Genomic DNA, 18424 nt, shown 5'->3' on the forward strand with positions numbered 1-18424 from the left:
AAGAAAGAGCACATGGCCCAGTACGGACGCCAGAAAGTATTTCTTCATGTGATCATGGCAGATTGCAGGAGCCACTTGGTACTATCAAACCAGCCCGACTTGGCACTGGTGCCACCTTGGGTCTGGGAACCATCCTGCGTATCGTGGATTTTCAGGAGCCAGCCGGCCACTCCTAGCCACAGGCCCTTAAACACAGACCTCGGCCCTCTTACCTGGCCAAAAAAACTCACCTGGCCCGCTTCTGCATGGCACATTGCAGGAGCCACTTGGTAATATCCAACCAGCCCGACTTGGCACTGGTGCCACCTTGGGTCTGGGAACCATCCTGCATATCATGGATTTTCAGGAACCAGCAAGACACTCTTGGTCACAGGCCCCCAAAGACAAACCTCGGCCCTTTTCCCTGGCAAAGAAAAGTCACCTGCCCTGCTTCTCGATGGCAGATTGCAGGAGCCACTTGGTACTATCAAACCAGCCCGACTTGGCAATGTTGCTACCTTGGGTCTGAGAAACATCCTGCGGATCGTGGATTTTCAGGAGCCAGCCGGCCTCTCCCAGCCACAGGCCCCCAAACACAATCCACGGCCCTTTTCCCTGGCAAACAACACTCACCTGCCCTGCTTCTCGATGGCAGATTGCAGGAGTCCCTGGGTAATTTCAATCCAGCCCGACTTGGCAGCGTTTCCACCTTGCGTCTGGGAATCATCCTGCATATCAAAGAATTTCAGGAGTCAGCCGGCACTCTCAGTCACAGGCCCCCAAACACAAACCATGGTCCTTTTCCCTTGCAAACAAAACTCACCTGCCCCGCTTCTGGATGGCAGATTGCAGCAGCCACTTAGTCCTATCAAACCAGCCCGAATTGGCACTGTGTTGAAAGCGAAGGGAAGCCAACCCACCTTGTTGTTTATCAGCATTGACTCCAATTTATTGATTAAATCAGCCACTTTATATAACAGTGTTAATTAACTTCATGCATATTGCAAAATCCAAGCTCACTATAGGTTAACAGAGAAAACTCTAAGCCCTCCTTTTGTTTTACCATACCCATGATTGTTTCTTGCAAACAGGACCAGCGTTCCCACTGTGATATGAAAGTCAAGTATTGGAGAGTGCTTTTGTTACTTCTTTAGAAGGTTAGAATATGCCGAAAAGATGCTAGCTGGGGACTTGCAATTAATGAATTATTTGCTGTAAGTAGGTCAAATGACATGAGCTTTCAAAAAGGAAAAGTAGTCTTATTCCACCTGCCAATTCTAAAGTAGATTAATAAGCCTTAAGCAGAAGATGGATGTGAAGAGGGATATGACATGAAAGGTTAAGCAACACTGCTGACAGCAAAAGGCTTACCTGCTGCAGATACAGGAGACAAAATACTATTTGGACACAAACATTGCTATTCAGACGACAGTAAAATTCTGAGGGACAGCAAAATTTACTCAGTCATCGTGACAGTAAAATTTGCTCCCATCAAAATGTGCTCATCAATTCTTAGTGTAAGCTAAGCACCTTAAGCAGAGGGTAGTTCAAGCCTAACTGGTATTTGATGGCAAAAAAGGCAACTTGGCCTGCGTTTCTCACTTCTACTCCATTCAAAAGCTTACTCTGTCTCAGATTCCTTTGGTGGGATACCAACGCAAGCCGCCAAACTGCACGAAAATGATGATTTAAAGAAAGATAGATGAGAAAAATGGAATAATGGTTCATGTTCTTTTCCTTCCAACTGCTTTGTTTGCCCTTTTAAATTTTTGAAGTCCTTTCTGGTGTCACCATGGTTGCACTGCAGCAAGTGTTGGGCTGTAAGCTGTCCATATTGCCAGCTTCTGGACTGCCTTCAGAAAACTTCCCACTGGTTTTGTCTAGAAATCACAAGCAGTAGAGATGACAAAGACTGCAGAAACCTTCTCATCTCCTTCTAGAGCAAGACCATGTCTTTCAGCCACTCTTAACTAGACAACTTTCATCAGTCATGAGGGAGTCTCATGTTCAAGAGCTAAGCAGTGACAGCTGTAAATGACAAAAAGCAGACTGAAATTCTCTTGGGACTCCAGCAGAGAGCAATGAAGGAGGTTGAATTCACCTTCTTGGGAAGTTCTAAAATGCACGTTCACTTGAGCACAGGAGCTAAGCCATCGTAACCTTTGTTGAGTATGTCTGCGTAGACAGACATATTTAGACCATGTTATTTAAGCCACGTTATCATCTCTAGCTGCTAAGCTGCACTTCTTGCAAAGTATCTGCAACGTATTTTACAGGGTGGGCTTTGATGTGTAATCCCTGAGTAATATTGCAAAGAGAAGTACTTGGGGTGTGGGGTGGGGGGGGGAGCTGCAACTCTTAGGTTTTTCAAATCATGGTTCCATTTGAAAGTCAAAAAAGATGTCAAACCTTTCTTTCCTAGACCTATTACCAGCACAAACTGTACCAGAATTTATGACCTGTAACTGTACCGTGGACGCTCTTTCTCTGGACTATTCCTTAAGAAACAAAGTCCTCACTAGAAATAAAACAAAATTAGCCAAGTATTGGCCTGGATTAGTTCCAAGGCTCTGTACTAAAGGCCAAACACGTGTAATAATAGTAACCAGTGGACTAAAAGTTAAGTCAATAGAGCATTACTCAGTTCAAAGACATCTTGTGTCCTAATGTTCTCACAGAAGACTGTAAAAACCTGTCTGTTTTTGTGGGTTTCTTTTATCCATTTAGCTGTACCTTCTACTTCTCTCCACTGTCTGAGAACATTGATGATAAGGTTGGATGACCTCATGTCAACTTGTAGAAGTAAAGAAAGAGAAGCCAGGAAAGAAAGGCAAATTTGTTAATTGCAGGTGGAAAGAGGGAGGCCAACAAAAGAAAACAAAAGAACAGTACTAATGAAATGCTCCCCTGTCTTCTGTGAAAAGTAAAGGCACAGACAAGAAAGAACGAGTGCAAAATTCTCACTAGAGAAACGCACTTGATCTGACTCAAGTATTTTGCGGTACATTTCTTGCTGTTTTCTCATGCCAAACATATTAACCATTGAAGGTGTCCCTTTCCTCTCTCTGGAATCCAGCTAGGAAGATGGCTGTGTCATTGCTGACAAGCAGCTATTCTCAGAGGTGTCCAGCTGAAAGTCCTAGATCAATTGATTTGCTCTGTCACTTTGATATGGCATGACTTACAGTTTCAGCACCTGAACTTGCCAGCCCTACAATTCTTTGCCCCTTGAATGCTTAGATAGGCTCCTTGGCAACTGGCATTTGTAAGGACTTGAAACTATGCAGAATTTGCACCGTGAGATGATGCCAAATGAGTCACACCAGTAGATTAACTGGGGCATGCAAGGCAGAGAGAGGGAAATGAGAGCACAAGAAGAGAGTACACAAGAAGAGAGTACAATCTCCTTTTTTCTGAAACACTGAAGAGATCAAAGTGAACACAAATCCTCCTAGGGGTAGTTCTTGCAAAAGACTAAGAGTTCTTTTTGTGTTCACAGGCCTGGAATATTTAGCTTTGGATGACGGCAAAATGCAGATGACAAAACGAGGCCTTGAAGTCACATCCAGTATGAAGCAGTAGGAAAGAGGAAAGCAGCTGAGAGCGTCAGCCCTGCTAAGTAGTCTCAGTATTCTTCTTGACATGAGCAGAAATTTGAAATGAGTCTCTGAAAATGACAAAGGAGGCAGAAGAAAAGGGAGCGATGACTCCTCTGGCATAGTGCTTCCTAACAGGGATCTTCAAAATGTCAAGGTTGTATCATCCTTTCAACTGAAGGAAGGTATGAAAACAACAGGAAGGAAAAGGCATCCAATACTCTGGGCAGTGTACTTCTAGACAGAAAGGCCACTGATGGAAAAACCAACTAAACTGGCACCAATGCAGCAGCATTGTACTAAAGCCAGAAACGTCCAGCGCTTCGTTCTCTGCCATTCCATTCAGATGCACACAGCAGCTCTGCAACATTCCTACTGATCATCTCCTTGGCAAAGTGGCAGTGAGGGTCCGTGGTGATGCAGAGTCCCCAGGCAGATGCAAAGGAGAGCTGCTTTCTTGCAAAAACCAGGCTTTTGAAACACTCAGGCCTTTCTCATTTCCATAGCTTTAAGCCATAACAAACACAATTCAGCCAACCACCATGCACCACGCTGTGAACACACGACGCTTCTAGAACTTGTTGATCTACCTCGAAGTCAGCTGCCTCACCTTGCCACAGTCCTTTTCTACTTAGCCAAAGTAATGGGCCTCAGCCCAAGGCCTTCCTTTTGTAAGCTTCTAGCTCTATGCAGCAGCAAACCACTACTTTCTTCCGTGCCAAGACTTTAGGTAGACGATTTGCATCTGCCCTCCTTCCAGTGAAACCTAATGGGGAGAGAAAAGCCTCCCAGAGATGTTCAGTCATTCCATTTTCTAGACAGGCCAAATCCAAAGAAAAGCAAGCTATGGCATTGTGTACTTGCTCTTACAAAACACCTGCTGCCCTCTGACAATCAACTAGCAGAAAACCAGCCAAACTGAGACTTGAGGAAAACAACCCTTGGAAGGGAATAATGATGTGATCAATCAAGACAACACTTTTCCAGGCTACCGAGATACTGGAAATGTCAGCAAAGCCTTGAGAGCAAAGGCTGCACTAATGGGAAAAGGGTAAAAGAATCCCAAGAAAAACATGACCAAAGATTAAAACAATTCCAAGAAGAACATAGGCAACTAACCTGTTGAAGCCTTCAGAAAAACAGTGGCCGCTGATTTACATAGGCCATTCAAGTTAATTGACCCGTGCCCCTTCCACTCCCTTTTCAGCACCATATTGAGTGAATTGAGACCATGGAATCACAATTCCTTGGATTCTGTTCTTAACTTCAGGAGAGAAGAACAGCAGCTGAAGTACCTGTTACTGATGTGATACCCAGGAACACCGAGTTGACACATTTCTTTCTAGGCTAATCACAACAAGCAAGGCTAAGAGGATAAGGCTGGCTTATTTCCATGACACTTTTCTTGTTTTACAGCCTGCTCTGATTCCGGTGAAACTTTTTCATTAGCTTCTCTCCAAAAGGAGAAAGTCCAATTCCCGCCCTACTGCTGCACGTATACCAATTGGTTTGTGGAGCCGAAAAAATTGAATTGGAAGGTACGATGCTCTCCGGAGCTAAGAGCCGCTCCCGGGCTTCTTTCGGCAGAAGCGGCGCTAAGAGAGCACTGTGAGCGGTACAATCGTCTTTGCGCGAAGAAGCCGCTTCTTCGGCTCCGGGAGCCGGAGAGAGCGGCAGCATCGGAAAGGTGAAGAAGGAAGCTGTACAACACTGGGATTGTGTGCGCAGCTTGCCAACTGATAGAAAACAGTACCTTACACTTTCCTGACGTTTCCAATCACACGAATCTTCGATTGGAAGCTGTTTTGGACAACTTTTCTTTCCTTCATGCCAAACACTTGGCAGACCTCCGTGCAACGTCCAGAAGACGATGGGAGATGTTTTCTGTGCTCCCGCAGGTTTTCCTTGCCAGACAGAGTGGAAAAGCTTTCTGCTAGGATGTAGACCACAAAAGACGCTAAAGACGAAGGTACGATGCTCTCCGGAGCTAAGAGCCGCTCCCGGGCTTCTTTCGGCAGAAGCGGCGCTAAGAGAGCACTGTGAGCGGTACAATCGTCTTTGCGTGAAGAAGCCGCTTCTTCAGCTCCGGGAGCCGGAGAGAGCGGCAGCATCGCAAAGGTGAAGAAGGAAGCTGTACAACACTGGGATTGTGTGCGCAGCTTGCCAAGTGATAGAAAACAGTACCTTACATTTTCCTGACGTTTCCAATCACATGAATCTTCGATTGGAAGCTGTTTTGGACAACTTTTCTTTCCTTCATGCCAAACACTTGGCAGACCTCCGTGCAACGTCCAGAACACGATGGGAGATGTTTTCTGTGCTCCCGCAGGTTTTCCTTGCCAGACAGAGTGGAAAAGCTTTCTGCTAGGATGTAGACCACAAAAGACGCTAAAGACGAAGGTACGATGCTCTCCGGAGCTAAGAGCCGCTCCCGGGCTTCTTTCGGCAGAAGCGGCGCTAAGAGAGCACTGTGAGCGGTACAATCGTCTTTGCGCGAAGAAGCCGCTTCTTCGGCTCCGGGAGCCGGAGAGAGCGGCAGCATCGCAAAGGTGAAGAAGGAAGCTGTACAACACTGGGATTGTGTGCGCAGCTTGCCAACTGATAGAAAACAGTACCTTACACTTTCCTGACGTTTCCAATCACATGAACATGTAGTGGAAAAGCTTTTGCTAAGATGTAGACGACAAGAGAGGCTAAAGACTGGATGAGAGCAAATGACACCCATCTCTAAAAAAGGCAATTAGGAGGACTCGGAATAGTACAAACCAGCCAGCCTCCTTTTTATCCCCAGGAAGTTAATGAAGCAGCTCTTCCTGGAAAACCTTGCCAGGCACATGCAAGACGACAAAATAATGTAGTTAGCATGTTTTTTCAGGGGAATTTCATGCTGAACATCGCTTTAAACTCCTCTGATGAATCAACTTGACTGGTAGATGAAGGGAATATTATCTGCCTGGGCTTCAGGGAGGTTTTTGACATATCTCTACATGGCAGCACGCATCCATATGGAAGCAATAGTGCAAAGGGGAGGGAACCAGTGCCTTTTCAGTGATGCTGAGTGAAAAAAACAAGAGGCAGTGGGCACTCTCTGAAATACAGGAGATTGCCATTGACCATCAGCAAATGATTCTTTACTGTGAGGGTGACTGAACCACGGCACAGACTGCCCAGAAAGATTGTGGAGCCTGGATCTTTGAAGACATTAAAAGTACACCCAGATAGAATCCTGGGCAAGAGGCTCTAGGTATCCTGGTTTAGGCAGGGGGATTGGGCCTGGTTAGCCCCACCAAGCCCTTCCACTCTCATTCATTCTGTGCTAGTGAATTCTCTTCAAGATGCATTTCAAGCACTTGCATGACAAAGTTCTGTGAAGACAGAGATCCAAATGGACACGGCATCTAAGTTCCTTAAGCAGTGTTCAAGAAGAATGTAAAACTCTGGGACGAGTGTCTCTTCCCTAACTGAATCCCTTTCATGGGAAAATTCCCAGCTCTAGAAAGATCTTCTGATACGCATGCTTAAGACTGACACTGGCTGAGCAAATTTCTCCCTATGTGTATCCAAGACCAGTTAGGATCTTCACCCAAAGTGCTGTCAACATAGTCACAGAATGTCTATTGTTAAGAAGTGACAACTTCCATCAGCATGGCAACTATTGGTCTACCAAATGGATGAATGGATGGGAATTATCTACTTGGGTTAAAAACAAAAAGAAAGAGTTGGTCTTTATTTATCAATTTCATTGCAATATTATAAGGGAAGAAAAAGACCTAAGTCCTTGACTTTCTTAACTGGAGGAAAGATTTTAAGAATTCCTTGTAAAAATGTGTGATCACAATCAGACTATTGAAACCATCTGAGTTGGGAAAAGAGTTCACAAATTGTCTAGAGAGTGGCAAAGAAGCCAAGAAAAATAGGAAAGAAACAAAAAGAGAGCAGAAGCGTCAGCTTCATTGTACAAGCTCGTTCTAGAAGTGGTCTGCTGGGAAAAGGAGGCCCCAGTTGAATTTCCAATGTATTCCTGCGCTTGATTCAGTAACCGGTCAATGTAAAAACCAATCCTTTTGTACAACTTCTTCCAGCAACAAAAACTCCAACAGGTTGACACTACCATCATGCCTGTTCCAGACATATTTCAAAGAGAAATGATGATTTTCTTGAAAACCTACTTGCATAAAAGTTGCAAGATGGTGGAGGGATTCCCACATCCTCCTGCCTCCATCTGGCTTGAAAGTAGATTTGATAAAATATGCAACAAAGCACATGATTTATAAGGTAGAGTCAAATGGATGATTTGGGAATTGATCTCTTGTTGATAGTAAACTTCATATCCACTCTGTGTGACCTTTCTAAAACAAAATGTGGAGCTGAGGCATGAATCTGCCACAACAACTGTAAAGCAAACATACACACTCCCCTTCACATGCCCCCCCTTCCACACACACCTAGGCACACACAGAGATCAGCATAGCAGATCATGAACACCTTGGAAAAGACTGAAATGCTCAATGCCTCTCTTGATGGGCAAAAGAGCTGGTGCAGTAATTCAAATGCCTGGTACAGAAATTCTGTTTCATATTTAGCTCCTATTTAAAACACAGCTTTTCATTTCATTCTATTTACAGAATATTTTCATGTCATTTGCTTCTTTAAAATTACTTAGTTCTCACCTGTTGTATGTCTAGGAATATTTTCTTCCAAAAATAGAAAAAAATAGATGCTATCTTTTCAGCAGAAAACATTGGTTGATACAATTTGAAACCATCATGATATGGAAGAATTGTTCTGTCCCTCTCGAAGGTGGAAGAAGCATTTGGATCACAGATCATCTACAATGAAATACTTGACATGTTTAAGATGCTTTCAATCAATTTTGATCGTCAATTGCTTCTTGGTTGTAAACAGTCATTTTTCAGTGAAGGGAAAGTGTGTGTGGTATATCTACATGATGTGGTCAAACCCAGTTCCTACTAATGGCCAGGCTGAACTCCAGTAAATAATGTCCCGAATGATATTTTGCCGCCTTCTTTGGCACTTCATGAAATCTTACCATGATGAAGTGCTGAAACACAGAGATTTTCTCTTAGAGAGTGTCTCATGTTGTAACCCGTCCCATGGATTTTATGCTGTAATTCTTATCTCTTTTAAAATTTGCTATCTTCTGTACAGTTTTCATGAACCTTTCTGTTACAGTAGTGAAAATCACAGATAAATGTCATTTTGTACAACTTTGAATTTACCCCAAGAGCTGAGAGAAAACTTGCTCCTATACTTCAATCCCAGTTTCTTCTATAGTCCAACTTTGTTTCTCTACCATCAAGCTTCTCCTTTGTTGCTGCTCCAAGCCCCGTCCAAGCTGACCTTGAATACTTTCAGGGATGGGACACCCACAACTTCTCTGGGCAACCTGTCCCAGTGTTCCAGCACTCCCACAGTAAAAAAGGCCTTCCTTTCATCTAATATGTGTAGGAAATCATAAATCTAGGCATAGAAACTTGGAGTGCAAATTTGAAATTCTTTTGATTTGAAGCACATTTTAGATGAATACTGACTTACAGATGACTAAAAGATGTTGATGGGCATTTGAGCTGACAAGTTTTGAAAAAGTGCACGGAAATTAAAATTGAAACCACTAAAATTAAAAACTTCTTGCCATTTTCTTTTTCCTCTCCTATTCAAAATTGCATATGTCAGATATCAGTGCTTCGTGCAAACCTCTCAGATGCTCTCAGAGAAAAAGCTTTTCTTTCAGACTAAGTTGTGGTTGACGTAGAACACTAGCAGGAGTGAAAGTTTTTCTGGGCATCGGGGCAGCACCTTCTCCTTGGATTTGTGTGCAGAAAGCATTTTATCCAAACTGGAAAATAGACCCAACTCTGTTCTATTCATCATTCTTACTGCATCAGGCCTGAAGATGCTGTGAAAAGTAGCCTGTGGACCTTGAAGATAGCGCATGTGAAACAGATGAGAGGTGATGGAGAAGTTGAGAGAAGAAAGAGCACATGGCCCAGTACGGACGCCAGAAAGTATTTCTTCATGTGATCATGGCAGATTGCAGGAGCCACTTGGTACTATCAAACCAGCCCGACTTGGCACTGGTGCCACCTTGGGTCTGGGAACCATCCTGCGTATCGTGGATTTTCAGGAGCCAGCCGGCCACTCCCAGCCACAGGCCCTTAAACACAGACCTCGGCCCTCTTACCTGGCCAAAAAAACTCACCTGGCCCGCTTCTGCATGGCACATTGCAGGAGCCACTTGGTAATATCAAACCAGCCCGACTTGGCACTGGTGCCACCTTGGGTCTGGGAACCATCCTGCATATCATGGATTTTCAGGAGCCAGCAAGACATTCTTGGCCACAGGCCCCCAAACACAAACCTCGGCCCTTTCCCCTGGCAAAGAAAAGTCACCTGCCCTGCTTCTGCATGGCACATTGCAGGAGCAACTTGGTACTATCAAACCAGCCCGACTTGGCAATGTTGCTACCTTGGGTCTGAGAAACATCCTGCGGATCGTGGATTTTCAGGAGCCAGCCGGCCTCTCCCAGCCACAGGCCCCCAAACACAATCCACGGCCCTTTTCCCTGGCAAACAACACTCACCTGCCCTGCTTCTCGATGGCAGATTGCAGGAGTCCCTGGGTAATTTCAATCCAGCCCGACTTGGCAGCATTTCCACCTTGCGTCTGGGAATCATCCTGCATATCAAAGAATTTCAGGAGTCAGCCGGCACTCTCAGTCACAGGCCCCCAAACACAAACCATGGTCCTTTTCCCTTGCAAACAAAACTCACCTGCCCCGCTTCTGGATGGCAGATTGCAGCAGCCACTTAGTCCTATCAAACCAGCCCGAATTGGCACTGTGTTGAAAGCGAAGGGAAGCCAACCCACCTTGTTGTTTATCAGCATTGACTCCAATTTATTGATTAAATCAGCCACTTTATATAACAGTGTTAATTAACTTCATGCATATTGCAAAATCCAAGCTCACTATAGGTTAACAGAGAAAACTCTAAGCCCTCCTTTTGTTTTACCATACCCATGATTGTTTCTTGCAAACAGGACCAGCGTTCCCACTGTGATATGAAAGTCAAGTATTGGAGAGTGCTTTTGTTACTTCTTTAGAAGGTTAGAATATGCCGAAAAGATGCTAGCTGGGGACTTGCAATTAATGAATTATTTGCTGTAAGTAGGTCAAATGACATGAGCTTTCAAAAAGGAAAAGTAGTCTTATTCCACCTGCCAATTCTAAAGTAGATTAATAAGCCTTAAGCAGAAGATGGATGTGAAGAGGGATATGACATGAAAGGTTAAGCAACACTGCTGACAGCAAAAGGCTTACCTGCTGCAGATACAGGAGACAAAATACTATTTGGACACAAACATTGCTATTCAGACGACAGTAAAATTCTGAGGGACAGCAAAATTTACTCAGTCATCGTGACAGTAAAATTTGCTCCCATCAAAATGTGCTCATCAATTCTTAGTGTAAGCTAAGCACCTTAAGCAGAGGGTAGTTCAAGCCTAACTGGTATTTGATGGCAAAAAAGGCAACTTGGCCTGCGTTTCTCACTTCTACTCCATTCAAAAGCTTACTCTGTCTCAGATTCCTTTGGTGGGATACCAACGCAAGCCGCCAAACTGCACGAAAATGATGATTTAAAGAAAGATAGATGAGAAAAATGGAATAATGGTTCATGTTCTTTTCCTTCCAACTGCTTTGTTTGCCCTTTTAAATTTTTGAAGTCCTTTCTGGTGTCACCATGGTTGCACTGCAGCAAGTGTTGGGCTGTAAGCTGTCCATATTGCCAGCTTCTGGACTGCCTTCAGAAAACTTCCCACTGGTTTTGTCTAGAAATCACAAGCAGTAGAGATGACAAAGACTGCAGAAACCTTCTCATCTCCTTCTAGAGCAAGACCATGTCTTTCAGCCACTCTTAACTAGACAACTTTCATCAGTCATGAGGGAGTCTCATGTTCAAGAGCTAAGCAGTGACAGCTGTAAATGACAAAAAGCAGACTGAAATTCTCTTGGGACTCCAGCAGAGAGCAATGAAGGAGGTTGAATTCACCTTCTTGGGAAGTTCTAAAATGCACGTTCACTTGAGCACAGGAGCTAAGCCATCGTAACCTTTGTTGAGTATGTCTGCGTAGACAGACATATTTAGACCATGTTATTTAAGCCACGTTATCATCTCTAGCTGCTAAGCTGCACTTCTTGCAAAGTATCTGCAACGTATTTTACAGGGTGGGCTTTGATGTGTAATCCCTGAGTAATATTGCAAAGAGAAGTACTTGGGGTGTGGGGTGGGGGGGGGAGCTGCAACTCTTAGGTTTTTCAAATCATGGTTCCATTTGAAAGTCAAAAAAGATGTCAAACCTTTCTTTCCTAGACCTATTACCAGCACAAACTGTACCAGAATTTATGACCTGTAACTGTACCGTGGACGCTCTTTCTCTGGACTATTCCTTAAGAAACAAAGTCCTCACTAGAAATAAAACAAAATTAGCCAAGTATTGGCCTGGATTAGTTCCAAGGCTCTGTACTAAAGGCCAAACACGTGTAATAATAGTAACCAGTGGACTAAAAGTTAAGTCAATAGAGCATTACTCAGTTCAAAGACATCTTGTGTCCTAATGTTCTCACAGAAGACTGTAAAAACCTGTCTGTTTTTGTGGGTTTCTTTTATCCATTTAGCTGTACCTTCTACTTCTCTCCACTGTCTGAGAACATTGATGATAAGGTTGGATGACCTCATGTCAACTTGTAGAAGTAAAGAAAGAGAAGCCAGGAAAGAAAGGCAAATTTGTTAATTGCAGGTGGAAAGAGGGAGGCCAACAAAAGAAAACAAAAGAACAGTACTAATGAAATGCTCCCCTGTCTTCTGTGAAAAGTAAAGGCACAGACAAGAAAGAACGAGTGCAAAATTCTCACTAGAGAAACGCACTTGATCTGACTCAAGTATTTTGCGGTACATTTCTTGCTGTTTTCTCATGCCAAACATATTAACCATTGAAGGTGTCCCTTTCCTCTCTCTGGAATCCAGCTAGGAAGATGGCTGTGTCATTGCTGACAAGCAGCTATTCTCAGAGGTGTCCAGCTGAAAGTCCTAGATCAATTGATTTGCTCTGTCACTTTGATATGGCATGACTTACAGTTTCAGCACCTGAACTTGCCAGCCCTACAATTCTTTGCCCCTTGAATGCTTAGATAGGCTCCTTGGCAACTGGCATTTGTAAGGACTTGAAACTATGCAGAATTTGCACCGTGAGATGATGCCAAATGAGTCACACCAGTAGATTAACTGGGGCATGCAAGGCAGAGAGAGGGAAATGAGAGCACAAGAAGAGAGTACACAAGAAGAGAGTACAATCTCCTTTTTTCTGAAACACTGAAGAGATCAAAGTGAACACAAATCCTCCTAGGGGTAGTTCTTGCAAAAGACTAAGAGTTCTTTTTGTGTTCACAGGCCTGGAATATTTAGCTTTGGATGACGGCAAAATGCAGATGACAAAACGAGGCCTTGAAGTCACATCCAGTATGAAGCAGTAGGAAAGAGGAAAGCAGCTGAGAGCGTCAGCCCTGCTAAGTAGTCTCAGTATTCTTCTTGACATGAGCAGAAATTTGAAATGAGTCTCTGAAAATGACAAAGGAGGCAGAAGAAAAGGGAGCGATGACTCCTCTGGCATAGTGCTTCCTAACAGGGATCTTCAAAATGTCAAGGTTGTATCATCCTTTCAACTGAAGGAAGGTATGAAAACAACAGGAAGGAAAAGGCATCCAATACTCTGGGCAGTGTACTTCTAGACAGAAAGGCCACTGATGGAAAAACCAACTAAACTGGCACCAATGCAGCAGCATTGTACTAAAGCCAGAAACGTCCAGCGCTTCGTTCTCTGCCATTCCATTCAGATGCACACAGCAGCTCTGCAACATTCCTACTGATCATCTCCTTGGCAAAGTGGCAGTGAGGGTCCGTGGTGATGCAGAGTCCCCAGGCAGATGCAAAGGAGAGCTGCTTTCTTGCAAAAACCAGGCTTTTGAAACACTCAGGCCTTTCTCATTTCCATAGCTTTAAGCCATAACAAACACAATTCAGCCAACCACCATGCACCACGCTGTGAACACACGACGCTTCTAGAACTTGTTGATCTACCTCGAAGTCAGCTGCCTCACCTTGCCACAGTCCTTTTCTACTTAGCCAAAGTAATGGGCCTCAGCCCAAGGCCTTCCTTTTGTAAGCTTCTAGCTCTATGCAGCAGCAAACCACTACTTTCTTCCGTGCCAAGACTTTAGGTAGACGATTTGCATCTGCCCTCCTTCCAGTGAAACCTAATGGGGAGAGAAAAGCCTCCCAGAGATGTTCAGTCATTCCATTTTCTAGACAGGCCAAATCCAAAGAAAAGCAAGCTATGGCATTGTGTACTTGCTCTTACAAAACACCTGCTGCCCTCTGACAATCAACTAGCAGAAAACCAGCCAAACTGAGACTTGAGGAAAACAACCCTTGGAAGGGAATAATGATGTGATCAATCAAGACAACACTTTTCCAGGCTACCGAGATACTGGAAATGTCAGCAAAGCCTTGAGAGCAAAGGCTGCACTAATGGGAAAAGGGTAAAAGAATCCCAAGAAAAACATGACCAAAGATTAAAACAATTCCAAGAAGAACATAGGCAACTAACCTGTTGAAGCCTTCAGAAAAACAGTGGCCGCTGATTTACATAGGCCATTCAAGTTAATTGACCCGTGCCCCTTCCACTCCCTTTTCGGCACCATATTGAGTGAATTGAGACCATGGAATCACAATTCCTTGGATTCTGTTCTTAACTTCAGGAGAGAAGAACAGCAGCTGAAGTACCTGTTACTGATATGATACCCAGGAACACCGAGTTGACACCTTTCTTGGCCGATCACAACAAGCAAGGCTAAGAGGATAAGGCTGGCTTATTACCATGAGAGTTTTCTTGCTTTACAGCTTGCTCTGATTCCGGTGAAACTTTTTCATTAGCTTCTCTCTAAAAGGAGAAAGTCCAATTCAACGTCCCGCCCTACTACTGCAAGGATACCATTTGGTTTGTGGAGCTGACAAAATTGAATTGGAAGGTACGATGCTCTCCGAAGCTAAGAGCCGCTCCCGGCCTTCTTTCGGCAGAAGCGGCGCTAAGAGAGCACTGTGAGCGGTACAATCGTCTTTGCGCGAAGAAGCCGCTTCTTCGGCTCCGGGAGCCGGAGAGAGCGGCAGCATCGGAAAGGTGAAGAAGGAAGCTGTACAACACTGGGATTGTGTGCGCAGCTTGCCAACTGATAGAAAACAGTACCTTACACTTTCCTGACGTTTCCAATCACACGAATCTTCGATTGGAAGCTGTTTTGGACAACTTTTCTTTCCTTCATGCCAAACACTTGGCAGACCTCCGTGCAACGTCCAGAACACGATGGGAGATGTTTTCTGTGCTCCCGCAGGTTTTCCTTGCCAGACAGAGTGGAAAAGCTTTCTGCTAGGATGTAGACCACAAAAGACGCTAAAGACGCAGGTACGATGCTCTCCGGAGCTAAGAGCCGCTCCCGGGCTTCTTTCGGCAGAAGCGGCGCTAAGAGAGCACTGTGAGCGGTACAATCGTCTTTGCGCGAAGAAGCCGCTTCTTCGGCTCCGGGAGCCAGAGAGAGCGGCAGCATCGCAAACGTGAAGAAGGAAGCTGTACAACACTGGGATTGTGTGCGCAGCTTGCCAACTGATAGAAAACAGTACCTTACATTTTCCTGACGTTTCCAATCACACGAATCTTCGATTGGAAGCTGTTTTGGACAACTTTTCTTTCCTTCATGCCAAACACTTGGCAGACCTCCGTGCAACGTCCAGAACACGATGGGAGATGTTTTCTGTGCTCCCGCAGGTTTTCCTTGCCAGACAGAGTGGAAAAGCTTTCTGCTAGGATGTAGACCACAAAAGACGCTAAAGACGAAGGTACGATGCTCTCCGGAGCTAAGAGCCGCTCCCGGGCTTCTTTCGGCAGAAGCGGCGCTAAGAGAGCACTGTGAGCGGTACAATCGTCTTTGCGCGAAGAAGCCGCTTCTTCGGCTCCGGGAGCCGGAGAGAGCGGCAGCATCGGAAAGGTGAAGAAGGAAGCTGTACAACACTGGGATTGTGTGCGCAGCTTGCCAACTGATAGAAAACAGTACCTTACACTTTCCTGACGTTTCCAATCACACGAATCTTCGATTGGAAGCTGTTTTGGACAACTTTTCTTTCCTTCATGCCAAACACTTGGCAGACCTCCGTGCAACGTCCAGAACACGATGGGAGATGTTTTCTGTGCTCCCGCAGGTTTTCCTTGCCAGACAGAGTGGAAAAGCTTTCTGCTAGGATGTAGACCACAAAAGACGCTAAAGACGAAGGTACGATGCTCTCCGGAGCTAAGAGCCGCTCCCGGGCTTCTTTCGGCAGAAGCGGCGCTAAGAGAGCACTGTGAGCGGTACAATCGTCTTTGCGCGAAGAAGCCGCTTATCGGCTCCGGGAGCCGGAGAGAGCGGCAGCATCGCAAAGGTGAAGAAGGAAGCTGTACAACACTGGGATTGTGTGCGCAGCTTGCCAACTGATAGAAAACAGTACCTTACACTTTCCTGACGTTTCCAATCACACGAATCTTCGATTGGAAGCTGTTTTGGACAACTTTTCTTTCCTTCATGCCAAACACTTGGCAGACCTCCGTGCAACGTCCAGAACACGATGGGAGATGTTTTCTGTGCTCCCGCAGGTTTTCCTTGCCAGACAGAGTGGAAAAGCTTTCTGCTAGGATGTAGACCACAAAAGACGCTAAAGACGAAGGTACGATGCTCTCCGGAGCTAAGAGCCGCTCCCGGGCTTCTTTCGGCAGAAGCGGCGCTAAGAGAGCACTGTGAGCGGTACAATCGTCTTTGCGCGAAGAAGCCGCTTCTTCGGCTCCGGGAGCCGGAGAGAGCGGCAGCATCGCAAAGGTGAAGAAGGAAGCTGTACAACACTGGGATTGTGTGCGCAGCTTGCCAACTGATAGAAAACAGTACCTTACACTTTCCTGACGTTTCCAATCACACGAATCTTCGATTGGAAGCTGTTTTGGACAACTTTTCTTTCCTTCATGCCAAACACTTGGCAGACCTCCGTGCAACGTCCAGAACACGATGGGAGATGTTTTCTGTGCTCCCGCAGGTTTTCCTTGCCAGACAGAGTGGAAAAGCTTTCTGCTAGGATGTAGACCACAAAAGACGTTAAAGACGAAGGTACGATGCTCTCCGGAGCTAAGAGCCGCTCCCGGGCTTCTTTCGGCAGAAGCGGCGCTAAGAGAGCACTGTGAGCGGTACAATCGTCTTTGCGCGAAGAAGCCGCTTCTTCGGCTCCGGGAGCCGGAGAGAGCGGCAGCATCGCAAAGGTGAAGAAGGAAGCTGTACAACACTGGGATTGTGTGCGCAGCTTGCCAACTGATAGAAAACAGTACCTTACACTTTCCTGACGTTTCCAATCACACGAATCTTCGATTGGAAGCTGTTTTGGACAACTTTTCTTTCCTTCATGCCAAACACTTGGCAGACCTCCGTGCAACGTCCAGAACACGATGGGAGATGTTTTCTGTGCTCCCGCAGGTTTTCCTTGCCAGACAGAGTGGAAAAGCTTTCTGCTAGGATGTAGACCACAAAAGACGCTAAAGACAAAGGTACGATGCTCTCCGGAGCTAAGAGCCGCTCCCGGGCTTCTTTCGGCAGAAGCGGTGCTAAGAGAGCACTGTGAGCGGTACAATCGTCTTTGCGCGAAGAAGCCGCTTCTTCGGATCCGGGAGCCGGAGAGAGCGGCAGCATCGCAAAGGTGAAGAAGGAAGCTGTACAACACTGGGATTGTGTGCGCAGCTTGCCAACTGATAGAAAACAGTACCTTACACTTTCCTGACGTTTCCAATCACACGAATTTTCGATTGGAAGCTGTTTTGGACAACTTCTCTTTCCTTCATGCCAAACACTTGGCAGACCTCCGTGCAACGTCCAGAACACGATGGGAGATGTTTTCTGTGCTCCCGCAGGTTTTCCTTGCCAGACAGAGTGGAAAAGCTTTCTGCTAGGATGTAGACCACAAAAGACGCTAAAGACGAAGGTACGATGCTCTCCGGAGCTAAGAGCCGCTCCCGGGCTTCTTTCGGCAGAAGCGGCGCTAAGAGAGCACTGTGAGCGGTACAATCGTCTTTGCGCGAAGAAGCCGCTTCTTCGGCTCCGGGAGCCGGAGAGAGCGGCAGCATCGCAAAGGTGAAGAAGGAAGCTGTACAACACTGGGATTGTGTGCGCAGCTTGCCAACTGATAGAAAACAGTACCTTACACTTTCCTGACGTTTCCAATCACACGAATCTTCGATTGGAAGCTGTTTTGGACAACTTTTCTTTCCTTCATGCCAAACACTTGGCAGACTTCCGTGCAACGTCCAGAAGACGATGGGAGATGTTTTCTGTGCTCCCGCAGGTTTTCCTTGCCAGACAGAGTGGAAAAGCTTTCTGCTAGGATGTAGACCACAAAAGACGCTAAAGACGAAGGTACGATGCTCTCCGGAGCTAAGAGCCGCTCCCGGGCTTCTTTCGGCAGAAGCGGCGCTAAGAGAGCACTGTGAGCGGTACAATCGTCTTTGCGCGAAGAAGCCGCTTCTTCGGCTCCGGGAGCCGGAAAGAGCGGCAGCATCGGAAAGGTGAAGAAAGAAGCTGTACAACACTGGGATTGTGTGCGCAGCTTGCCAACTGATAGAAAACAGTACCTTACACTTTCCTGACGTTTCCAATCACACGAATCTTCGATTGGAAGCTGTTTTGGACAACTTTTCTTTCCTTCATGCCAAA

Source organism: Ammospiza caudacuta, chromosome 8 (genome assembly GCF_027887145.1).
Source record: "Ammospiza caudacuta isolate bAmmCau1 chromosome 8, bAmmCau1.pri, whole genome shotgun sequence".
NCBI lineage: Eukaryota > Metazoa > Chordata > Aves > Passeriformes > Passerellidae > Ammospiza > Ammospiza caudacuta.